The sequence below is a fragment of the Accipiter gentilis genome, chromosome 7, assembly GCF_929443795.1.
Source record: "Accipiter gentilis chromosome 7, bAccGen1.1, whole genome shotgun sequence".
NCBI lineage: Eukaryota > Metazoa > Chordata > Aves > Accipitriformes > Accipitridae > Astur > Astur gentilis.
In genome coordinates this window covers 15,581,629-15,605,778 of record NC_064886.1, presented here as the reverse complement: position 1 = coordinate 15,605,778, position 24,150 = coordinate 15,581,629, and the positions used below count along the sequence as shown (strand labels likewise).

The 24,150-nt window shown below is 57.2% G+C and overlaps 1 protein-coding gene across 1 annotated transcript in view; it reads right to left on the bottom strand.

The window, feature by feature from the left end:
• Positions 1–24,150, bottom strand: part of SVOP (SV2 related protein) — a 263,464-nt gene that overhangs the window by 220,163 nt on the left and 19,151 nt on the right. The gene's annotated exons all lie outside the window — the stretch shown is intronic.

Genomic DNA, 24,150 nt, shown 5'->3' with positions numbered 1-24,150 from the left:
AAAAGCTGACCATAAGTTGCAATTGGCAAACTGTAAAAGCTAAATGCATTTAAACTTATTACGCAAATGTAAATGCAGTTTCTACTTCTGAAATTTTAATGAGTTGTACCGTGGAACTAAAGGCAATTGGCAGGTAAGTGTCTGAAGCTGGAGTATCTTGAAGTAATAAGCTGACTCTTAGCGATCGTGGTCTCTTCAGTACCTGCCAAAGAGAGTTTTATCATTGTTCTGTTTGTCTGGTATAGTTTTTTTAAGTGTACGTCTGTTCAAGAATTGCTTCATTCAAAGCTGAGTAATAAATTGGCAGAGGTGGGGAAGCTTGCCTTTCACTGCAGGAATGAAAAATCAAGTGTGAGAAGTTGAGATGTACTAGCTCTAAAATCCTGGCATCATGATGACCAGCTTTAGTTCACTGATCAGATGTAAAACTGTCTCTGGTTTTAATAAATTGATGTTTTTTTAATGTGCAAAGTGTTCTTTGATAATTATGCTGGAAACAAAAGGAAAAAAGTACCTTACGCTGCTTCAATAAAAACATGTTTCAGATGCTGGGTTTCTACATGTCTAATTACAATTCCAATTTGCATCCAAGAACAGCTTTACACTAATCACAAGTCAGAAAGCCTGATAAATTATTTACCATTTTCTAATACAGTGTAATCAATGTGAGTATCTGGAAGCGTGTTGACTCTATCAGCGTTTAAATGTGTCTGTAGTTTGTGTTGGTTAGCACAAAGAAATGCCAAATTCAGTGCAAAGAAACTTAGCTTCAAAACAACATGTCTGGGGTTGATCCTCATTAAATGCTTTCCTTGGAAGACGGCCTTGCAATCAAGCTACGAGTGCTGGAGGAGCACAGATGAAAAGAAGGGAATAAAAATTTTGATTTGCTGGTTTAAATCATAATTAAAATTGGTGATTCACATAGACCAACTGACCATCTTGGTGCGGGGGCCTCTTCTTACCGCTTGTGTCCTTCACTGAACAGCCGAGCACGTTGAGTGTGTTTTGGTTTGTTTTCATCTCCTAGCTGTGGCAGGGCAGTAGCTGGAGGCTCGGCTCTACCCAGAACACGTGCTGCAGGATTCTGTGACTGGGGACGCTTTTGCCTGCAAACTTTCAGCCTTCTCTTGCCGGCCTCTGCTTTGTTTGTGGGTGTGATGGAAGCACAGAAGCGCCACACAGAAAGACGGTGGCCGAGCCTTGCAGCCGAGATGTGCGAGCGATCTGAATTGTGGTGGGGTGCGGTGTTGTGGCACACTTGGTGGGTGCAAGCTCCTCTTCCCAGGAAGGCTCTGGCTGCTTGTGGAGGTTTCCTCCAACCTCTGCTCGTCCTGCTCTGCTCCCTGCTGGAGCGGAGATGGGCGATGTTCCCAGGCTGAGTGAGGGTTTCTGGCAGCAAGTGCCCCATCCTTGGCACAGCTGCACAGGAGAGTGACCCTGGGCTGGGGTCTCTGAGACGGCCCTGCTCCACGCTGCCCATGGCCCAGGGTGATGTGGGCAGCAGCAACACTGCTGGGCAGGATGCTGCCTGCCCTGATGCCGAGGCTTTGCCAGAGCTGGGCTCTGCCTTCCCTATGCCGCAGGGACCAGAACTGCCAAAGTCAGCAGCTGGAGCCAGTCCCAATTTGTTAGAAGTAAGCACGGATTTCACACCCATCTGCGAGCATGGGAGCACCCGCTCCCTCCTTTCCGTATTCCTCCCTCCCTAGCTCCATCAGAGCCTTCACAGGGGCCTTACTACGGCCGTGATAACTGGAGGGACATTTGGCATGTACCCGACCCCAACTTTTGTACAGGAATTGCTTCTTCGGTTGTACCAACTTGCATCCACCTCCTGCGATTCCTTGATCTTTGCGCGTCCGCTCTGCAGTGGGGATGTGGGGGATACAGGGGACCTCATCCCTGCGCCTTGAGCAGCCGTGGGCAGCAGGAGCGGCTGCTCCCCAGGACTCTCATGCTCCGTGGGGGCACAGTGGGTGCAGAAGGGGGCACAGCCTTGTCTCTCCCTGCAGTTTGTTGCTTTGGGAGCAAAACCAAAGCACAAATAAAGCCCGGCAAGTGTGTTCTCCCCATAGAGTCATCCCTTCCTCTCCCCTGGCCACATCACAAACACACAAGTGCTTTCCCGTCTGCGCTGCCCTGTCTCCTCTCTCCAGTCTCGTTTTACGGATGTGCAGCGGAGCAGCGATTGCTGCTGAAGGATTAGCCTGGTAATTTGGCTAATTTTTCTTGAGCTTCATTTTTCACATTATGAGCTTTGCAGAAAGACTAACGATCTTGGGTTTGCCTCTAATAGCTAGCGCAGGAATGGGGAGGGGAAGCTGCGCTCCATCCTTTTGCAAAAAAAAAAAAAAAAAAAGGATGCATAGGGGAGCGTGCCAGCTGCCTGGCCAGGCTGGCATGGGTGAGCATGGGGCTGCAGGCCGGCAGCGCCGGGGATGACGGGGGGCTTTCCTCTGCTGGGGGACACTGGTGTTTCTTGCCAGCAAGAAGAAAAACGCTGTATTAAAAAAAAACCTTTCAGAACCCTTCCTTTTCCTTCATTGCCTGTGGATGCTGTCAGTGCACGGGGCAGCATCGCCGCCGCGGTGTCTGCAGCGAGTGGGCAGCACTGGGGTGTCTCAGACCACGCCGTTCGGTGCCTGTCAGGGCCCGGTGGGTGCTGCCCATCCCCTGCCAGGCACAGATGGTATTTTTTATTATTTTTTTTCAAATCCATGTCAGCAGTGGCTTCTTTCTGCTCCGGTGAATAGATGCTGAAGAGGCAGTGACATTATTTGAAGTAATGGAGAGAACAGAAAAAGGGTCAGTGAGAGAGAGGAAATGTCAGTGCGCAGCCACAGGGAAGGGGGCTGCTCGGAACCCTCGGGGCTCCCCGACGCTCCCGGGGTCCCTCCTGGGGCCAGGGTGGGGATTGGGGCCACGGACACCCCCCCCCCCCACGGCTGGCAGGGCTCAACGCTGTGTGTTGCGTGCTTGGCTCTGCACAGGGAGCCTGGAGGGCTCGGGCATCTGGGGGTCCCCCCTGGGGCTGGGGGTGCTCCAGCTGGGTGCTGCCCCATGCCCCCAGCGGCTCCCGGACGAGCTGGGACCTCCCCGGCACCATTTCAAGGGTGATTTGCAGATCTTGCATCTGCCGCTGCAGAAGGGCTCCCCTTGCCCTCTGCCACCCCAGCACCGGGGATTTGGGGGCTCCCTCCTTCCCAGGGTCTGTCCAGGGCTCAGCACCGAGCATGCGGGGTGTCCAGCTGGGCCCCAGCGAGGCAAGCGCCCGCGGGGAGCCCGTCCCCCCCGTCTCTCCCTTCTCTCTCCCCTCCCGGCACGCTGAAGGTTTTGAAAGTTAAGTATTACCGTCTGCTTTGTTGTTGCCTAACTACGACAGACAAATTGAGAACTAGTTGTCAAAATGTCAGTGCACAACAAATCAACATTCAAAATGAGTCTCAGCGCTATGTGGTGTATAATTAAAAAAAAATCCTTTTTAGAAATTTCAGCAAGCGTTGGCTCCGCTTTATATTTGTCTGTGTGATTAATAAAGGCAGCTAATTTTCAGACTTTAAAAACAGCTAGAAAATAGCTCCTAATTACATATTAGGTTCCAAGCGGCCCCCGCTGAGCGAGGCTGGTATTGGTGGGCCAGAGAATTTGGCAGGGGCTTAATTACATTCTGAGCATCATCTAATTTTAGTTAAATGTAATGTAATCAGCAGCAGATGTCTGAAATAAAATATGAATTATGAATATGATGAAATTTCATTCTTGAATAAAAAAGTAATTTGCTATTTAGTTCATTAAAGTCGCAGAGGTTTATTAGGGAGCAGGTATACGGTGCGGCTGGGTTGTGTGTTAAAATGATATTTCAGAGAGAGTAGGAAATTGCATTAAAGGTGCTAAAATATTCCGCCAGGACGATGCGCCGGTTGGGAATTAACATTTACAAAAATAACAGAGCCCCTGGGCTGCCGCCAGCCCCCGCTGCCGACAATTGGCTCCAGAGCTTCTCATTTACGCAAGGTGACGTCCTGCGTCCCAGGATGGTCCCTGGGACCCGCTCCTGCTGTCCTGCCCCAGGTATCCTGAGGCACATTCAGGCTTGCTGCCCTGATGAGCTCAGCCGTTTTCCCCTTTATTTAGGGGAGGAGGCTCTGGTGGGGACGAGAGCCCCTGGCGTGTCCCCAGTGCAGGCGTCCCCCTGCCACGCTGGTGTGGGGCCATCGAGTCGGGCTCCGTACGCCTTTTTCCAGCTTGGCCAGGAGAGCGAAGCATCAATTTGCCTGTTGGCTCCGGGGCCGCCGCGGCAGATCCCCGTGGGATGCCGTCGCCTGGACGTCTCTCCCCGCAGCATCCTCTGCAGTTTCAGCTCTGAAGTTTAAATTGCTTTTCTCTATTCTTTGGTGGCCCGGCCTGACAGATAAGCATCTTCTGGAGAGGGAGAAAGATGGCATGTTCATTATTTCCTTGTATTACAGATGCTGTCATTTTAATCCCTCCTGCATGCTGGGAGAAAGGCTGTGGCTGGGCACCGGCTTAGAGTCCTGCCCGCTTCCCACATGTGGTCTCCAGAGAAAACCCCGCGGCCAATTCCTCCTGCACGCAGCAGTCAAGCACGGAGGAAAGCCCTGCTCACCGCAGCACGCCGACAGCAGCAGGCAGCATCCCTGACTGCCGGGTCCCGGCGGTTCCAGCGTGCTCGGCTCGGGCGATGCTCGGTGGTGAGCACCGGTCCCGGTGCCGGCGCAGACGCTTGCGGCGCAGCTGGGCTGCCACACTCGCTCGCGTGGGTTAGCAGTCCTCCCTCTTCTATTCATCAAGGGCATGACAGCTAAAATTCATTTGAAGATGAAGAAAGTGCCGGCTAATCCTTTCTGTGAGACAGTGATAGACTAGCGGCTCGGGAAGAATTGCACAGCAGTAATGAAATTAGGCTAAAACTGCTGGCGGATAGCAGATAATTGCCCTTGTCTGTCACGAGGAATAACATCTCCCAAATCCAACACAATGATTGTTAAAGTTGCAGGAATTTATTTTATTTATTTTATCGTTTTGGGTTTGGCTTTCCAAAGGCCTTTCCCGGAAAAAAACCCATGAGCAGGAGCTGCGTCCTTGCCTCCCGCCTTCCTTGGGTGCTTCCGCCGCCTCCACCGCTGCAACTCCTTAGCCTTGACAAAGCCGGCGCACACGCACCATCGCCGTGACGCCGAGGATGCCCCGACACGGGACCCTGCTGGGGGGCTGTTCCCGGGGAGCAGGAGATGAACCATCCGGCATGCTGTGCTGCTGCTTGGCGCCGGCACCGTGGCTTTGGAGGCACGGGGAGTCAGTGGTGGTGCTGCTGTCGGTCCATCCCCGGCTCCGGCTGGCCTCACGGGCAGGACCCCCTGCTTTCCAGGGGGGGATCCGTCCCTCGATGCCAGGGTCCTGCCTGGCCCTGCCTGGCCCAGCAGGACCCGGCTGTACGGTGCCAGCACTGGTGCTGGGGTGGATGCCAGTGCCGGGGTGGCCATGCAAGCCCCAGCGCCTCAGGAGGGCTGACCACCAGCCATTTATTTTGTAATTTATGGGGGGCGGCAGGCAGCACAGCGCGGGTGAGTGAGTGCACTGGCCGGCGACTGCGATGTTTTATACGCGAGGGCTGGCACGGGTAATTTACTGCGGACGGCAATAACATATTTCACTTTCCGTCTCCCAGATGAAGATTACTTGTGTTTGAAAGTGCCTGAACACACACTCAATTCTGCTTAAACGCTCGCAGCCAGCCGAGCGCGGATCGTCCCCAGCGGCGTGGCTGGCTCAGCCCTGCGATGGGGTGGCACAGGGATGAGGACGGGGACAGAGATGGGGACAGGCTGGACCGTCATCCGTGCACCCATTGGAGATGCCTGTGGCACTGGGGAAACCCACCTGCAAGCACCCGGCACGGCAGCTGGATATATTCAATGCACCTTCCCTGACATTTAATCCGGCTGGGTGAGGAGCTCTGTGGCATTTCCAAGCGGGGCTCGGGAAAGGTCAGGAGGTGGAAAAGCTTGACAGGGTCGGTGCTCTCATCTCGCCCCGCGGCTCCTCCAGATCCCCCCGGGCAGCTGCGGCACAGACATCGCATCAGCTTGTCGTGGTTTAACCCCAGCCAGCAACTAAGCACCATGCAGCCGCTCACTCACTCCCCCCCATCCAGTGGGATGGGGGAGAAAAAGAAGCAAAACCCGCCAGTTGAGATAAGAAACGGTTTAATAGAACAGAGAAGAAGAAACTAATAATGATAATGATAACACTAATAAAATGACAACAGCAATAATAAAAGGATTGGAATGTACAAATGATGCGCAGGGCAATTGCTCACCACCCGCCGACCAACACCCAGCTAGTCCCCGAGCGGCGATTCCCCGCCCCCACTTCCCTGTTCCTATACTAAATGGGACATCCCATGGTATGGAATACCCTGTTGGCCACTTTGGGTCAGGTGCCCTGGCTCTGTCCTGTGCCAACTTCTTGTGCCCCTCCAGCTTTCTCGCTGGCTGGGCATGAAAAGCTGAAAAATCCTTGGCTATAGTCTAAACACTACTGAGCAACAACTGAAAACATCAGTGTTATCAACATTCTTCTCATACTGAACTCAAAACATAGCACTGTACCAGCTACTAGGAAGACAGTTAACTCTATCCCAGCTGAAACCAGGACAAGCTGAATATCGGCTGCCAATGACCAGCACGCTGGGAAGTGACGTGTGCTGTCCCGGGGATGCCTAAGCCACCTGAGAAATGGGTGGGCATGTACAGAGCGGGGTTCACGTCTGCAACTCTGAAAACAGCCCTGCGAGAGGTGAGGTGCGGAGGTCAGGAGCTGGGGCTGCGGCTGGAGGTGGGAGCAGGGAGCTGGCTGGCAGCTTGGCAAGTGGTCGGTGGAGTTGTAAAGTGCTCTGTCCCTGATGCGGCAGGAACAGCTATAATGCTCACTCTCGGTCTGTTTTTTTTTAATTAGCAGGACTAACATCCAGCTGGGTGCAGAGGATGAGGGGCTCAGAGCAATTGGGGGGGAACCTGTGGCGGGGCCGCGCTGCTGGGGCCATGGGACCGTGCAGATCCCGGCTGCCCCCAGCTCACCGCCATGGCTCAGCTTTGTTCGGTGGCAGCCTGGTTTGGGCACGATGCTGCCGGCACAGAGCTGGGACCGGTGCTGCTAGGGAGCAGAGGGAGCCAGCACGGCTGGTGGGACGCGGCCGTGGGCATCCTCCCATGTGGGGGATGCTCCAATGAAGACTGAAAGAGTAATGCTCGCTCCATGGGCTTTTTAAACCCTGCTTCTCTCTCTCCTCCTGATGTTGACCCTGTTCATTGCCTCCTCCCCTCGTGGTGTGCACATCTGCCAGCAAAACGTCTGGCAGCTCCCCGGGTGAGGAGGGGTGTGCTGTGCCCCAAAATAACGAGGAGGATATGACGTTCGCTTCAGCCTCCAAAAGCAAAACGTAGGTTGTGGTGCCGATGCCAAGGTGTGAGCAGAGAAGATGGGGAGCCCACGCAGGGCCAGACCCCATCCAGCTCCCGCTGCCCTTGCCAACAGCCCTGGGCAGGCTCCGGCTGTGGGCACAGCTGTGGTGTTGGTGCTGAGACCCCCAAGGCTGTGCCGGCCTTGCTGAGCCCCCCCCAGCACCCCCGGACCCCGCAGAGGGGGATGCCGGGACCAGGGCTGCGGTGCTCTGCGCACTGGCCTGGGAGCTGCCACTGCTCCTGCCAGCGCCGGCGCGTCTCTCCAGCGCTCCCCGGCACCACGCTTCCGTTAATGGATGCTAATGTGTCACCCAGCCCATTTGTCTTCATTTGGTGCCAGCCAGCGGCACGCGGGGATGCAGCCAGGGCTGGGCACGCAGCCCTGCCGCCCGCACCGCACCGCTCCCGGCACGGCTCAGCCCGTCCCGGCACCGACACCGGGATGTTGGTGCTGGTGTGACTGGTGCAACCAAAACTGGCCAGTGATGCCTGGCCCATTCCCGTGTGTGCATCCCAGGGAGCATTCCCCAGTCACTTTGCAGGCTGCCAGCCTGAGACCCCGGCAGGGCCGGGGGGACCTGCGGGTGAACCCCATCATCTGCCGCGCAGCCTGCACCTCTCTGTGCCACAGTGCCTGCCGAGCCGCTGTCCCAGTGTCCCCACGCCAGCACCGGTGGGATTTCGGTCTGGATCTGAGACGGGGAGTGGGGAACATCGAGCTCTTGTGGTTCTGGGCTCGTGGGATTAAATGGGAGCTGGGCATGGATTTTGGGGCACAGCAAGGCTGGGATGGGACAAGCTGACCCAGAGGCTCCCGTCAGCTCCCTGCAGTCACCAGTGATCACCCATGGCCACCGGTCATCCTGTGCTTGAGGGGGACCACGATGCTGCTGCCGCATCCTGCCAGATTCCAGGATGGAGCCTCTCCACTGGAGCTGCTGGTGGGTAATTTCTGATTAAGGATTACTGTACCATCGGCTTCAGTTTGATTGCAGATGTTTTTAATTATATCGTATAAGATCGTATTATGTAATTGCATTTATCTGATTGAAGCCTTAATTGTAGGATTTCATAATGGTATGACTGGGTAAATATACCATTGCGTCTGTTGTCCCCCAATGAAAATTAGGTGCTTCATGTCTTTATTGCATTATCCTGGAGAGGAGTTTAAATTGGGAAGAAAGAAATTAGGAGAGAGAGAAGAAAGGAAAGATGAGTTTGTCCTCCCAGTCCCAGCGAGCGTGGTCCCCTTCCCGGCATGGGGACACACGGGAGGTGCCACGGCACCCGGGCTCTGCTCTCTGCTAGCTGGAGCTGCCGGCGGCTGCCGGAGCACCGGCTCCTGCCCAAGCATCGCCTCCGGCCGGGCATCCCTGCCCAGCAGCCGGGGCGGGCAGAGCAGGAACCACTGAACTGCCCTTCACCTCCATGCTGAGGTGCAGCCGCCTGGGTTTCCTGTGGTGATTTTTTTGCAAGATCGATCTTGCAATTATCGTTTGGTTAACGGCGGCTAGTACAATACACTAAGGGCGATTACAATTAAAGAGCAGGAGGCTGGGGAGGCGCTGGGCCATCGCCTCGCAAGGTGGAAGCTGCAATTACACCTGATGGAAGAACCCTGACACGTTCCCCGTTAGCAGGAGCATCCTCGGAGCACAGCCGGCCCTGGGGTCCGTCGGCCTTTAATAAGCAGGTGAGGGAAGGCAGCCCAGTGACTGCCGAGGGGTGCTGGGGCCGGAGGGCAGCGGGTGCCGTTGTAACCAGGAGCACCGTCGCGGTGCCTGTGCAGCCGCCCGCTGCAGCCCTGCTGCTGCCTTCCAGCTGCTTTTAAAAGAATCTTTTTTTTAAGGAGTGGAAAGATGCACTTATGCAAAATTAATATTTCCATTAACAACGGTGTGCAGCAAAATAATTGGAAAGCCCTCCACCTTAATTGCAGGCCACACGGTTCCCGAGGAAAGTGCTAACAAAGTGCTTGCGAGGGGCTCATTAGTGTGGCGAGGGGGGGAATTCGAGGGCTCTGAGCCCCGGCGCGCTTGGTGCACCTCCCACCATCGCGGGGTCCCTCATCTTTGCGCCTCCCTGCAGCAATTAAAGGGAGGTTCAGGTTTTTGTCGGAGCCTTTTTTCCGGCCGTAATCCGCAACATGTGGTTTGCACGGAGCCTCCTGGCTAATGGGTTTAGGATTACGGGAATATGCACAAATCCAGCGTCTCGCTGTCACTCTGCTCGGCGCAGTAAGGTGATTTCATTAGGATTTAGGTTTAGAGAAAAGTCTCTCTCTCTCTCTCTCTCTCTCTTAATATTATTTTTATTCAATTACATCAGCAATTCATGAAACTTCAAAGACGTTTCATCAGCACAACCCAAATGCTGCCGGATTGCGCGCTTGAAAGAGGGGAAGAGAAAGAAAACATAAGCTGCTGCTTTAATGGAATTACTGAAAGGGGCTTTTTAATTAAAAACAAAGGTTGGGGATGAGGTCTATCCATAATTTAGTGCTGCTGGATGTAATATCTGCTGGTGGTTTAATTTTAATAAATGTATGTATTATTAACGGTGCGATCTATATTTTCCAAGCCAGAGGAAGGCCCAGCTGTCCCCGCAGGTACGGCTGTCAATATTTGCGCCAAGGGGCTGGGCGAGGGGATGCTCGGCGGCTGTGGGGCAGGGGACAGGGACAGGGATGCCCCCGTTGACCCCCTGCTGCCGCACCATGCGCTGGAGCCATCGCAACCCTAATGCCTTAATTACCAGCTAGCACCGGCATGGATTATTTAGCATGACTCCATCCCCTTTTTTTGATGATTTCCTCTTAATTAGCATTTATTAATGAGATGTGACCTCGTCCGGCATGCTGGTTCCTTGCCACCATCTGCCGGGAGGATGCCCATCCCACCCCAGCGTGGGACAGGGATGTCCCTAAGGCCAAGGGCAGCCGGGCGGTGGCTGGGGAGGGGACGCTGGCACGGACTGCTGCCCGGATGCCGCTCTCACAGGGACGGCCATGGCTGGGGTCCTCATCCCTGCACCGCTGCGGTGGGGTAGCACCCACCACCCCCCCCCGCCATCCCCTCTGCCAGCCGACGCGTGCTAATAAAAACAAATTAACTTGTATAAGCATTAATTTTCCAGCATCCATCCATCCCGGCCTCATTACAATGGCGATCCCAGGAGCCGGGGGTTTGGGCATATTGTAATGAGGCGCATGCGGTAGTAAAAGTCCTTCTAATAGGATTTATTTACTGTAATTGTGATTCGAGGCACAGTGCCATCGCCCGGCGAGCCGGCGGGGCCAAGGAGGAAGGGGCATCGCCACCGCTCCGCGGTGAGGCTGGCAAACTGCTGTAGCTGAGGCGGGGGGTAGGCTCCCAGGGAGATCTGGGGGGGGGCTGGGGGAGGACCGGGGGTCCCACCGGCCCTGGGGCATGGGACAGGGGCCATCCCTGCAGAGCCACCACCCCCTGTCCCTCATTCCAGCTGAGATTTCCCAGAGGACGAACACCGGCGCAGTGATGCCAAACTGAACGAGAGCCCAAATCGGTTGGTTTTTCCCCCCAGAAGCCAGGAGGGTGCTGCAAGGAGGGATGTGGGATGGAGGAAGAGTGGTGCTAACGAGGTGCTGATTGACTTCCCTGCAAGACTAAATATTGGGGCGCGGCAGCCGTCGTCTGAGCCCTGTTAAACCTCCCCAGTCCCATGGACGGGATTTACATGAAGCTGCAGTCCTCCCCCCCCAGTTGTCGTCCTCCCCCCCACCGCCACGGATTCATCCTGTCGGAGGGCGGCTCACCTGTGATTTCATTAACGGAGAGGTGAAAGGGGAGAAATACAATTCGAATGAGATAATTAAAAACTCAGATTAGCAATTACAGGCGGCGCTGTGGGCTGCCGGTGGGCGCTGCCAAGGGCTGCGGAGGGGAGCGCCCGTCCCACTGCCCCCATCTTTCCTGCGCCCGCCGCCATCCTCACCGCGAACCGCCCCAGCACGCGCCATCGCAGCCGCTTGTCCCATGCTGGTGGCCGGCGGCAGGGACTGCTCAGAGCCCCCCAAGGCCAGAGGGATGCTCCTTCCCCAAGCATCCCGCTGGGAGCTGCCGGGCGGGTTGTGTCACCGTGTGTTGGTAGGGTAGGGCGTCACCCGTCACATTTCAGGATTTCCCGCCGGAGCCGGGCTGCAAGAGCCACTTTTGTGGCACGCGGCTCTCCCCCCGGAGCCTTGCACGGCACACCTCTGTCCTCCTGAGCAGAGGCAGCTCGGAGATTTGGGAGGCGAGAGCTGCTGCGTGGCCAGAGGGATGCTCGGGCGGTGCCGAGGCTGCCGCTTTCGCATGCGGTTTGGCTGCCCGGCGGACGCGGTGCCGGCACGTGCCAAGGAGCAAAGCCCAGACCTCACCGGGTCCGATCCCACTGCCGGGGCCCGCAGTGGCGTCTCCTCTCGCGCACTGGCATCTCCGTTCCCACACCGGCACTCAGCCCAGGCACTTGTAATGCACTTTGGCTACTGGAGGTACCCAAACCTGCTCAGGAGTCCCCGGAGGAGGGAGAGGAGCCGGGAGAGCTTTCCTTTCTCTCACACTTCGTTATTGTTGCTAAGGAAACCTCTTCCCAGGATCTCGCCTGGAACATGTCTGCCTCGGCGGGGCCACACATCCATCTCACCGAAACTGCCCTGAAAGCCGGAGCCGGCACAGACAAAGGCCGGGATGGAGGCGGGAGGCTGCACAGGGGCCACCGCCGCAGCGGCAGCACCGTGGCCCTGCTTTGAACCACGGCCGGGCCCCGGCGGGGGCCCAGCTGCCACAGCCGGCTGGGCAGGGATGCGCCTTAGAGAAAAGTTGACAGGGATTGTTATAGAAGAAAAATAAATGAAAATAAAAATAAAAACATAAAAATAAAAATCCCCTAACCACCCCCAGCTTCAGCTAGCAGCAGGACGAGGAGTTTGCAGCCGTGTCCTCGGGCACATGGCTCCAAAGGCTGGCACAGCAGCAAGGGTGAGCGTGGCCACTGTGCTGGCCGGGGCGGCTTGTCCCCCTCTCATTTCACCCTGTCACTAATTTTAGTCCCTGGCTTATGGAGGGGGCTGATGCTTACGGCCGTGGGGCGAGCACGGGGGCACAGCCCTGCCCCTGTGTGTCCCCCGCCCCCAGCTAATGCTTCCCACTGTAGCAAGACGAGTTCCCATCGTTAGGAATGGGCGACTCGTGCATTGATTTGTAGCTTCCTTTTGATGCAGCAAGAATTTATTCCTCGGGAAAGTGCTTTCTATAGCCATCAAAGGCTTATTGATGGTGTTGAACTTGCTCACTGCCCTCTGAATTGCAGTCGGCCCCCCAGTGCGGTACGGTACCCATTGGGGGGGGACCAGGGCACCCCGCTTTTGGCATAGCGATGCAGCCGGGCTCACCTGATGTAACGACTGCTGGGAATTGGCTGCTGGGCTTTGGGAAAACTGTTAACGGGGCCGGCATGGCTGTTGTGCAAACCATCAGCGACGTGGTGGACCTGTGGACCTGGCACCCATCAAACCCAGTGCCACACCGGCACCGATATGAGCTCGCGGCACGCGTGCCTCCGTCCCTTGTCATGCAGCTGGTTGCAGTCGTTCGTGCCACCGGCTCGTCACACATCCCACACATCTCGGCAAGACCCACGCAGGCCGGGAGCAGTGTTCAAGCACAACTCCCACGTGGGAGCTGCCGGGAACCGCTGGTGCCCTGTGTGCCGGTGGCCCCCCGCCCCCTTCTCTGGGGATACTCCCAGAGCCCTGGGGGTGCCTGGCCTCGGCAGGGTCCCTTCTCCCCTCCTGCCCTCCTGCCACAGGACTGGGTGGCCCCAGTAGAGCGAAGGCACCCATGGCAGTGCGAACCCCTAGCCTGGCGGTTGGGGGCCACGGCAGCGCCCAGCGGCAGCACCGTGTCCTCCAAAGCGCCGCGCTGCGGAGGGGCCTTTTGTCTCACCCGTGCCAAGCCGCTATCTCCTCTTCTCCTCCTCTCTATTTTTTTCCCTGCATTCCTCATTAAAGAAGACTACAGATTTCCCAGCCTGTCTCCTGGTTTTATATTGAAAAGGCTAAATGATATGCTGACACCTTAATTATACCCCATTGTCACAATGTAGCATGGAAGTGGTGTGAGTGATATGAGAAGAAAGGGCTGCAGCGTGCGTGGCAGCTCCTTTGATTTGCAGTGGCAGGTTGGGAACGACACAAACGGGGGCTCGCGCCAGCATCACCCCCACGCGCGGCATCTGCAGCCCAACTGTCCCACCGGCCGCCGGCATGCCCAGCCCCACCACCGGCGATCTGGCATCACGCGTGCCTGAGGACGGGTGGATTTGGGAGACGGGGAGGGTGAGGGGTGGTGACACCGGCATGGGGACCCTTCCAAGGCTAAGTGATGTGACCAAGGCCAGGTGGCATGGGTGGCCCCAGCCCTCCTGGCCACCCTGCCCGTCCCCACTCCGTCCCCTGCCCTGGGCTGCTCTACCGGCCGAGGGCACAGGAGGTTTCAGGCCGCGGCTGCCAGGAGCGGCGAGGCTCCGTCTTTGGCAGAGACCCCAGCCAGGCAGAAATGTGCCAATTAAGCAATTGCTCCTGATTAGCAGGGGCTGGGGGAATTCATTGTGCCGGGAGAGCATCGCCCTTTGCTACACGCCGTGTTTTTACAATCAGCATCGTCCGAGTCGCGGCAGTGCGGGCACCCGGCCATCCCCACGGCCGGCGGCTCCGTGCCTGGTGCCAGCTTCCACCGTCACCAAGGGACTGGCAGGTGGTGGTGGTGGCACACCGTGCCTGGTTACAAATAACCTCTGCACTCCCCCCCCTTCCTGGAAGTTTGGAGATGTTTAAGTATCTCCAGTGCCTATTGTCACCACTGTCATGGGCTCGGCGGCTCTCCGGCTCATCCTGGGCTTGCCTTTGCCTTCTCAGCAGCCGGGTGCATCGCCTCAGGGGTCTTGGGGCCCTCGAGGCTGGGTTGGGGTGCAGACAGGGTCAGGCCATGCCTCTGCAGGTGCCAACATGTGTGGGACCCTCCAGCTCTGCGGGACCCCCAGAGGAGCAGCCTCCTGCCCCAGGGTGCACTGGCCATACCCTGGGTGCTTGTACTTACCTGGTGGGAGGGTGCGGGTGACACCCCTGTCCCCTGCGAGCTCTCGCTGTCCCCCTTCCCCACCACAACTGGGGGGACAGGCGTGGCTTGCCACAGCTCCCATGGTTTGGGCCACGCTTCCCCCTCCTCCTCCTCTTCCTCCTCCTTGTGCTGCTGCTCATCAGAAATCCATGCTCCCGTTCACTGGGTTACACATTTAAAAAACCTCCACTCACCGACCCCCACTGCTTTCCTGCCAGGTAGGGCGAGGGGACGGACAGCGTTCCCCAAGCGGCACAGTGCAGGTGTCCTGTGCTCTGCAGGGACAGCGGTGCCACCAGCACCCCCCCCCCCCCGAACTCCGGCCACCCCAAATACCCACTTCGGCACCTGGCAAAGCCAGCAGGCGCGGGTGCACGGGGCCGGGACAGCCCGCCGTCATGGTGAGAGCACCTGGCAGGGACGATGACAGTGGCAGCAGTGGCACATGGGCAGCCTCGGTGGCATGCGGCCAGTCCCCTGTCCCGTCCCACATGCGCCGAGGCTGGGAAAGAGGAGAGGGAACAGCCACGAAATGTTTTCCATTAACAAAATGTTACCTTTTAAAATGACATGATGTGGGAACGAGACATCAAACAGCCAGACGGATTGCCCGACTGAGAGGCACTTTTCCATATGCATTCAGCAAATGCATTTGTTTTTGAAAATGAAGTCCCGGGGGAGCGCAGGCGCGGAGCGGGGAACTTGTTCAAACAATTGTAAATGCCTTTGTACGATAAACAGCGGAGTCAGCGTCGCAGAGCTGCTTGCACTCTGACAGGGTAGCATTGCAGAGCCGACGGGCGACGACATACAGCAGCGGCACGCTGGATCCCGGGCACCGCGAGGCTGGCGGCTTTCCTGGCGTGCCCCGTGTCCCAGCTTCCTATCCCTGCTCCGTGTCCCTGCCCCATGTCCCAACTCCCTGTCCTGCCCGGTATCCTAGCTCTGTGTCCTTGCCCCATGTCCCTGCCTCATGTCCCAGCCCAGCAGACATTAGTGGCTCAAGCCGGTCACTGCAGAGCAAAGGGGGAATATGGGTCCCAACTCGATGTGCCATGCTTGACCATGCTGTGCCATGCCATGCTGTGCCATGATGCGGGCACCCATGCCTTCCAGGGCAGTGGGTGCAAACTGGGGGGGCTTCAGGTGGGGACAGACCAGAGCCGCAGCTCTGAAGGAGCCAGGAGCCAATTTACATGCAAATGTCCTTATTAATCAAGGACAAGAGGAGGAATGAGCAGAAAATACCAAATGCAAGGGCAGAGAGTTTTTTTACACCGGATGCTTTTCAAAGTTGCTAATGAGGCATCAGCAGCTCTTTTCATAGCCAGATTATTTGCTGTCTGAATTCTCCAGCAATCCCGCCTCCTCCTGGGGCTGGGGCTGGGGCTCCCTCCACTCTCCAGCATCATCCAGCCCAGCCAGGTCCCTCGTCCCAGCATGTCCCCAGCCACAGCCCGGCTGAAACACCAGCAGTGGGAGGAAAACCAGAGCAGGGACACAGCAGCACTAGTTGCAACGAGAATGATAAAAGCATCCAGTCGGTAGCGCCTGGGCCAAGCCTGGAGCCCTTTGCCATGGCATGTGAGGACGTGCTCCCACTTGCTCTGTCCTGCCCTGGGGCCGCTGTCCCCAGCTGCCCTCCCCGAGGCTCAGCCACGACATGCCTGCACAGAGGGATGTGCCCGTCTCCATCACTCTTGCAAGATTGCTTTGTCGTCTTCTTCCACTGGCAAGAGGGCCCAGGAACCCTCCAGAAATGGCTTAGCCACTCAGAAAGACGCTGTCTTCATCTTCGTGCGTTTATCCTTGTGTCCCCATGCTGCTCAGCTCAGGACGGGGACCCTGAGGGGGGATGTGGGGCTGAGCCACCTCCGCTCCTGCTGTGGCCACCCCACTCCAGGGGCTCTTCCCACTTGCCAGCAGCCCTGACCCGCTCCCACCGTGTTTATTCCAGCACAGGGCTTTGTCTGCTGCCCTTAATCTGATTTTGTGCAGTTTAGCGCAGGAACACTGCCCTGCAAAGGGGAGCCTTGGGAGAGGAGGGGGAGAGCGCGCGAGGGGGGGGTTCAAGGGGGGTCTTAGAGGCCCTGCTGCAGGGCCCACCAGGGGGAAATGTCAGTGGGTGCTTTGAGAAGGACCCCCGGGGCCATTTTCCCAATCTGGTTGACTTTCTTGGTTTCCACCCTGTGATAGAAGGACTGAGAAACTGGGAAGCAAAGTGGGATTACAGGGCAGCCGCGCTCCCTGAGCCATCCCTGTGGTCCCCACAGCCCACCCATGTCCCACTGAGGGACCCCAACCAGCATGTCCCTGGTGGGTGACTATGAGCCTGGCCCTGCTCCCAGCCCCAGAGGGGGATTTGCCACCTGTGAAGGCAAGAAGGATGCTGGCACCAGGCTGAAATGAGTCCCTCGATCTCCCTGACCTGGGGCTGCCACCAGGTCCCTGGGCAGTGGGACGCTCTGGGATGCCCAGAGCAGCAGGATGCTCGGGGACATCAAGGGCACCTGAGGCCAGAGCACCCACCTGGCAATTGCAGGACTGGAGGGATGGCACCGCATGCAGAGGCTGGTGTGGGTATGGGCAGCGTACTGGCAGGCTCTGCCTACACTGGCGGTCCCCTCCTTGCCATGCTAGGCCAGTCCCGTGCTCAGGTGCCCGAGCAAACCCAGGAGCCGGGATTTCATGGCTAAAAAGTTGGCCCTGCTTCATGTCCATCAGTGGCTGCTTTTCCTGCCCAGCCCTGCTGCAAAGCAGAGCCAGAATTAAAAAATACTAATAAAACACAAAAGTAGTCAAAATAAAATAGACTTGTTACAATGAACCCAACCTGAACAAACAAACACTGCCATGATTCAATTAATGAAGCAGTTAAGCATATAATATTGTTAAGCAAAGCAAAACAGCCTTTTGATATGTTAATCATACTTGTGCCTGGCAAAAATCACTGAAAGCAAAGAAATCTGGGCCCCCACTTTGCGGGGGTGGTGGTGACACAGGGGCAGCAGCCGGCAGGCATGGGGAGCAGGGTTGGGGTCCCTGGGACGCCGGCATTGCCCTGCAACCGGGTGGCAGGATGGGGAAGGAGTGGGGTGGGAGGGGGCCGGTGCGGACCTGTGTGCCGCCGCTCACCTTTGCATGTCAAACACGTTCCTGGTTTTATTTCAATTTCATTTAACCAAGGCAATTTCTAAGTAGCCCTGGGACTGCGGCTGGCAGCACTGGCTGCAGCCATTTCTCTTGAATTTTATACAAAATGTTCTCCCAGTGGGAAACAACCAATATCGGAGATCTTGGGCAAAACCTGCCCCTGGCTTCAGCCACAAAAATAAAATAAAACAGGAGGCATGCAGAGCAGTGGCAGGTGAGGTCCCCGAGATCGGCTGTGGGCTGGAGCATCAAGGGGCCATTTCAGCCTCTATGGGTCCTTTGGGTGAGCGCTGGAGCTGGCATCTCCCTGGGGCATTCCCACCTATTCCTTCTCAGTCCCATCAGGAATCTCCGTCCGGAGAGTGGAAGAGAAGGCTGGTGGGACCGCGGGGCTGCACGGAGGGCAGGGACTGTCCCTCTCCCCAGGGAAAGCTGCTGCGGACTCAGCCCTGTAGCAGCCACCAGAGAAGCCACTGCCTGATCTCTGTGGGCGCAGTGGTGAGGAGGGCTGATCCCCTCTATTTAGCTCCCCCAGAAATGTGATTTATTTGCACCCACCTCAGCGGGATCTCGGCCCCAGCACCCACCACCCCATGGGAAGAGCTGGCAGCGCCCCTGGTCCCCGCAGCACCCGCGGGGACAGCGCCGGTGCCTCCCGCACCCAACCCCGGGGACAAGTGTGCCCGGCGGGGTCCTGGGGATGGTGGCATCCCCCAGCCGCCCCGAGGCACAGCGTGGCGGTTGGCCCCCAGCGTACACTGCGGCCCGCTGCAGATAGTGCCATAAATCACGGTGACACCTCCTCGGGGCAGGACGGGGGCGATGACAGGGACCATCCATCTGCGTGTCACCCGTGCTGAACTGCCGGGGCAGAAACGGGGGTGGGAGGGGGCGGCGGTGGCATCCACGGCAGCCCCTTGGCTGGCAGCACCGCGAGGTCGAGACCCTTGGGATGACGGAGGTGGGAGTGGGGGTTTTTCCCCCCTGGAAGCGATGGGGAAGCTCCGCAGGCAGCAGCACGCCCAGGAGCCCAGGAGTGCGGGAGCCAGATCCTGGCCCGGGAGGCCCCGGGCATCGCTCGCTCCTGCTGTCGGAGCAGCAAAACAAAAAGGCTGCCAGGTGCCGGGCTGGAAAAATTGCTATCAGAGTCAACAGAAAGTTTATTCAAATCACTCTTACCGCAAATTGTCTCTGGAAATGAACTTGAAAGCAGTTCTGGAGCAATTCACTGGTTTAGCAGAAGCCAAAAGCGTGGGTTAACGGGGCTCAAACAGATCCCATGGGAATTGTGAATCCCTCCGAGGGGGCCTGGTGGGTGCTGCTCAGTCATCATGACGCCTTCCCTTTACCCTCCCAGCGGCAGAAATTGAATAATTGATGTAATTTGAATAACGCTAGGATTCGTAACGATATTGAAATGTAAAGATAAAAAGGAATGTAATCAAAAGCTGATGGCAAACAGTTGTTACTATGCACTTGGGGCAGGCGCGCCGCAAGGAGCGTGCCAGTGACGGGCACACTGAGAGCGGCGTTAATGAGCAGGAGAGGGGAGGCAGCACCAGAGTCAGGAATAAGATGCAATGTTTCCACCCGACTCAGCAGAGCCGGCACTGAAAGGGGGGAATTATTTAAATGCAAAATCATTATCATCCCAAATCGTATCCAGAGGAATTGATTGCTTTGCTCAGGCACTTGGTGGAGCGAGGGAGAGGGGCTCGACGCTGCGTCGGCCGCCCACCCCACTTCTTGCCAACTGCCCCAGCCCTGCCCCAGCCACACTTATCCTGCTGTGGGGCTCTTTGGCAGAGCTGCACCAGCGGAGGGGTCCCCCGGCCGGCGGCTGCCTGCTCCAGCCCTGGTGCGGCGCTCCACTGTGCCCCACGGCCGCCCTGCCAGAGCCCGCAGCCGTGCCGCCAGCAGCCCCTCTTGCAGGTGCCTTGCTCCTCTGCGGGGGTTGTCTTGTTCTGCAGATTTAGGGGATTTGGGGCAGAGTTTTTTATGTTTTTTCTTTTTTTTTGATAAAACCCAGCAGCACACCTTGCTAACACCAAGGAGGAGAGGAACCTACCATGGCTCCCATCACACCGCTGCAGCACCCACCACGCTGCCACAACACCGATCACCCACCACACTGCCGCAGCTCCCATCACACCGCCGCGGCTCCCATCACACCACCACAGCACCCATCACATCACCACGGGACCCATCGCATCACCACGGCACCCATCGCACCACCATGGCACCCATCACACCTCCACAGCACCCATCACACTACCACCTCCCGACACCCAGCGACCGCTGCCAGGGGCTGTTTTTTGAGAAGCAAACTGATTCTCCATCTGTAGCACCACGGCAGCGGCAGCTGAGCTCCTGCCCTGCATCGAACAAAGTTTGCTGAATAATTTCCCCTGTGAATTGCACTGAGTTTCACAATAAATTCTTCCCAGGGTGTCTGCAAAGCCGATGTCCCCCGCTCCCGCTGCATCCCCAGGCCCCCCCAAAGATGCTCTCTTGGAGCAGGTGGCAAAGGAGCAGCATCCCCTTGGAAAAAGCCAAGGCAGGATATTTTCCCAGCTATAAGTATTTGCCCTCACATCCCTCTGTGCCCTTCTGCCCCGGCTGGGCTGCAGCTCTGGTGCCTCGTGACAGCGGCGCGGGTCTGGAGCACACCCGGCTCAGCAGTGGCGATGACAGTGCTGCTCCCGCTTACGGCTGCATTTAATCCCCTCGTGATAAATAACAGCATAAAAGACTTTCTGAAGTTCTCAAAGCCGCGTTTGCCGAGCAGCCTCCAGGCACTGTTTGTGAAGAGAAGTTATTAAATTGATTTTTTTTTTTTTCCCTTTACATGCCCAATGAACATTAAAATTAAAGTTCTGCTTAGTCTCCCCCTGGGGCAAGGAGGGGCCGTGGTTCAGCGGAGGCGTGCCCACGTGCCGGCACCACGCGTGGAAACTGGAGCAGCTCTGCCATGCTGGAAGGCTGATCCCAGCATCACCATGGTGTGTGGGATGGAGATCGGTGTGGCTGGAGAGGGGGTACCTCAGTCCCACATGCTGGGGGGGCTCCTGGGACCAGCGAGTGCCCAGGAGAGGGGACCGGGAGCATCACAGGCCAGGTGGGGGGGGGCCGATGGATGCCGGGAGGAGGCACAGGTCCCAGTCCGGGATCAACCACCCCCAGTGCATCCGGTGGCCTGAGCTGGTGCCAGGCTGAGCATCCCCCCACACATCTGGCATGGGGGCACATTTGGGTGCTGCTCAGGGCAGGTTTTACAGCACCACAATTGTCGGCAAACCTGCCGGCTGTGCAGGGTGGTGAGGGGTGATGGCAAGGAGGTGACAGCCCCCTCGTCCTGCCGGGGACACGGTCCTGGGGCTTGGGCTCGGGAGGGTCAGGAAGAGGCTCCCCATGGCCCCCCCTTCCTCCTCCTCCTCAGCACCATCACTTCTCCTCCCGCTCCAGCCCCAAGGACTGGAATCATTGCCTAATTTAGAAAAATGACGGGGAGACAGTTTTCCACTGACACAGTCACTACTGAAAATTTACTTCAAGGTTCATTGTTGGCAATGTCAAAAGTGATGAAAACCAATAAAAAGAACCAGCACAGCATGAATGTCTGGGTGACAGCGCACGGGGGGGGGCCGCCCCAGCCCCCTCGCCGCAGCCTGAGCCTGTACAGATAAAAGGTAATTGAAATGTTAGTTCCATTAATATTTCAGCGTGCCCCATATCTGACAGCCGCGCTCCTCACGCTCTCCCAAGCCCTGTCTCTTTAGCTCCCTGGCTGCTGGGGGAGGAGGTTTCCCACAGTCCCAGCCCAGCATGGGTGTCGGCGAGGGTGGGTGACACAGGGGGTGTCCCCAAGCGGCACTGGAGCGGGGTCCCCGGCACCGGCACGTGATGCTCATCGCCTCCCACGGTGCAGCTGGGCTCAGCCCTGGTCCTGCAAGAGCTTGGGGTCACCCTGGCATCAGGCCCGGTGTCGGGTTGGAAATGGGCAGCGTCGCCCACCTTGTGTCGCGCACCGGCATGTCACGCACACCGCACACCAGCACACCGCACACGGTGCACCGGCACATCACACACCGTGCACTGGCACATCTCACACCGCACACCGGCACATCACACAGCAGCACATCGCACATCGCACACCGGCACGTCACACACCGTGCACCGGCACATTGCACACCGTGCCGACACCCCCCGCATCCGGCGGAGCTTTTCATCTCTCTCTGCGCCTGCCTCGCCGCATCCTCATCTATATCAAAGCATCAGGCAAATTAAATTGTTTGCAAAGTACTGTCTGCGCGTCTGTTTTATTCCTGCTTTGGGAAAACACGACGCTGCCGAGCCGCCGCGGCTGTGCCATTTTGTTGAGTTTTCCCTGTAATGCCTGTTCAAAGCGTCGCCGCCGGCCCCACGCTCCTGCCTGCCTCCTGCCATCAGGCTAAGTGCTGCCGCACCGCTGCCTGCCGTGAGCATCAAAGGCAATGTCTGATCCCCCCGTCCCCCCCAGCACACCCCTGACAGGGAACATGGGGAGGGCCTGGCTCAGGGACCCTGCTGGGGAATGGAGTTGGGGGTTTACATGGTTGCCCTTTGGTCTGAAGGCCGGAGATGGGGAGGACAGGGGCGGGGGGGGAGCGTGCGGGCGAGGCGCCCGCTCTGGGAGACAGAGCCGAGGGGCCCTCCTGGGTCCCAGGGGAGAGGGAGGAGGATGCTGTTTTGGGAGCCACAGGGTGTCGGCCAGCCCTGGTTTGGACACCCGTAGGTGACACTGGCTGGTGTCACCCTGGCTGAGCCAGAGCAATTTGGAGATCCCGAAAGGGCCCCTCGGGATGCTGGTGGTCGCGCCCTCCCCAGACCCAGCTGCCGTCACAGCCCAGGGTCTCACACCGTCCTGGCCGCAAAAGCAAACAAACAAAATAAACTCTCGCCACCAGATTGCTTCCCATAAATCCTCCGCTCCCTGCCGTGCTCCGGAAAAAGCCCTTTTTCTTCTCCATTGACCGGCGGTGGCTGGAAACCGCTGCGTCCCAGAGCCCAGGCATGGAGCCGCTCGCCCCAGCAGGGATGTTTGTCACTGTCCTGTGGAGCTGGGGCAGTAGCGGCAGGGAAAGGGCGGACGGCAAGTCGCCTTTTATTGAATTTGAGCTCTTCCCCTGCTGTTTTTTCTCCCTTTCTCACTTTTATGGCAAAGAATTGGATTTAACTTGATTTTTTTTATCTGGCGGTGAAGCCAGCCTGCCTGCAGCGCTGCCATCCCAGCCCAGCAGCACCCAGGGTGGCCGCAGGGTGATGGGCAATGCCTGCATCCAGCCCTTGCCACGGCTCTTGCTGCGGGCACCTCCCCGCTGGGGGCTGGGGAGATTATTTGTGTTAGCAAAAAAGCAGATTAAAAGCCGAGAGAGCAATTCGTTGCTGCTGAATTGCTAACGCGCTGTGTGCAGCGGGATCTGCTGCAGTTGTCTTGGTCCTGAGCCACAGTAATTGTATTCTATGAAATATTTATTCATTTTCATTTCGATTTCATTTCCAACATGTATTTCCTATAAAATGATGTGGGGGAAAAAAAAAAAAAAATCGCCCTGGATGCATTTATCATCATCACAGGTTCCTTCCCAAACCTTCCCCGAAGTGGCACCGCCGGGCAGGACCACACAAGCTGCCAGATCGGGTTTTTCTAAAAACTTTAAATGCCATTTTTCATTCTGCCGGCAGCCCACTGGGGACCTGAGTGGTGCGGGACCCACCGGAGCTGGGCTCCCGGCCCTCCTCCCCGGCCCCCGGGAATCGCATGGCACCAAGTGAAGTACCCCTGTGCACAGTAAAATACCCCTATGCGTGATAAAATACCCCTATGTAGAGTAAAATATCCCCATGCACGGTAAAACGCCCCTAGGCAGACTAAAATACCCCTATGCACAGTAAAATACACCTAAACCCGCTGCAGACCCCAGGCTGGCTGTCAGGGCACGGTGCCCGAGGGCATTTCGGACCCTGTGCCTGCCCGGCATCACGGGGAGGCTGGCACCCGCCGGCCACCACATGTGTCCACCCACCCTCAGGACTGTAAATTTAAGGTGATGACCGTATAATCTCTGTCACAATCTATGTAAAACTCTTACCCCAGTTATTATTTCCAGGCTGATCATATACGCCATCTGATAAACAGTTGATTACTTCTCCTCCCAGCCCCGTGCCCAATTTGCATACAATAAATATCGCCCTCGGAAGCGTGCAGGGGAGAGCTGAACCTCGGCTCATGCTTTATTTATGAGAAATAAACACGAGATCAAGTTTGCATAATCAACACATATTTAATTTGTGAGCTCTTCCACTCGGGTCTCTGGCTGTAATCAGGCTCCGTG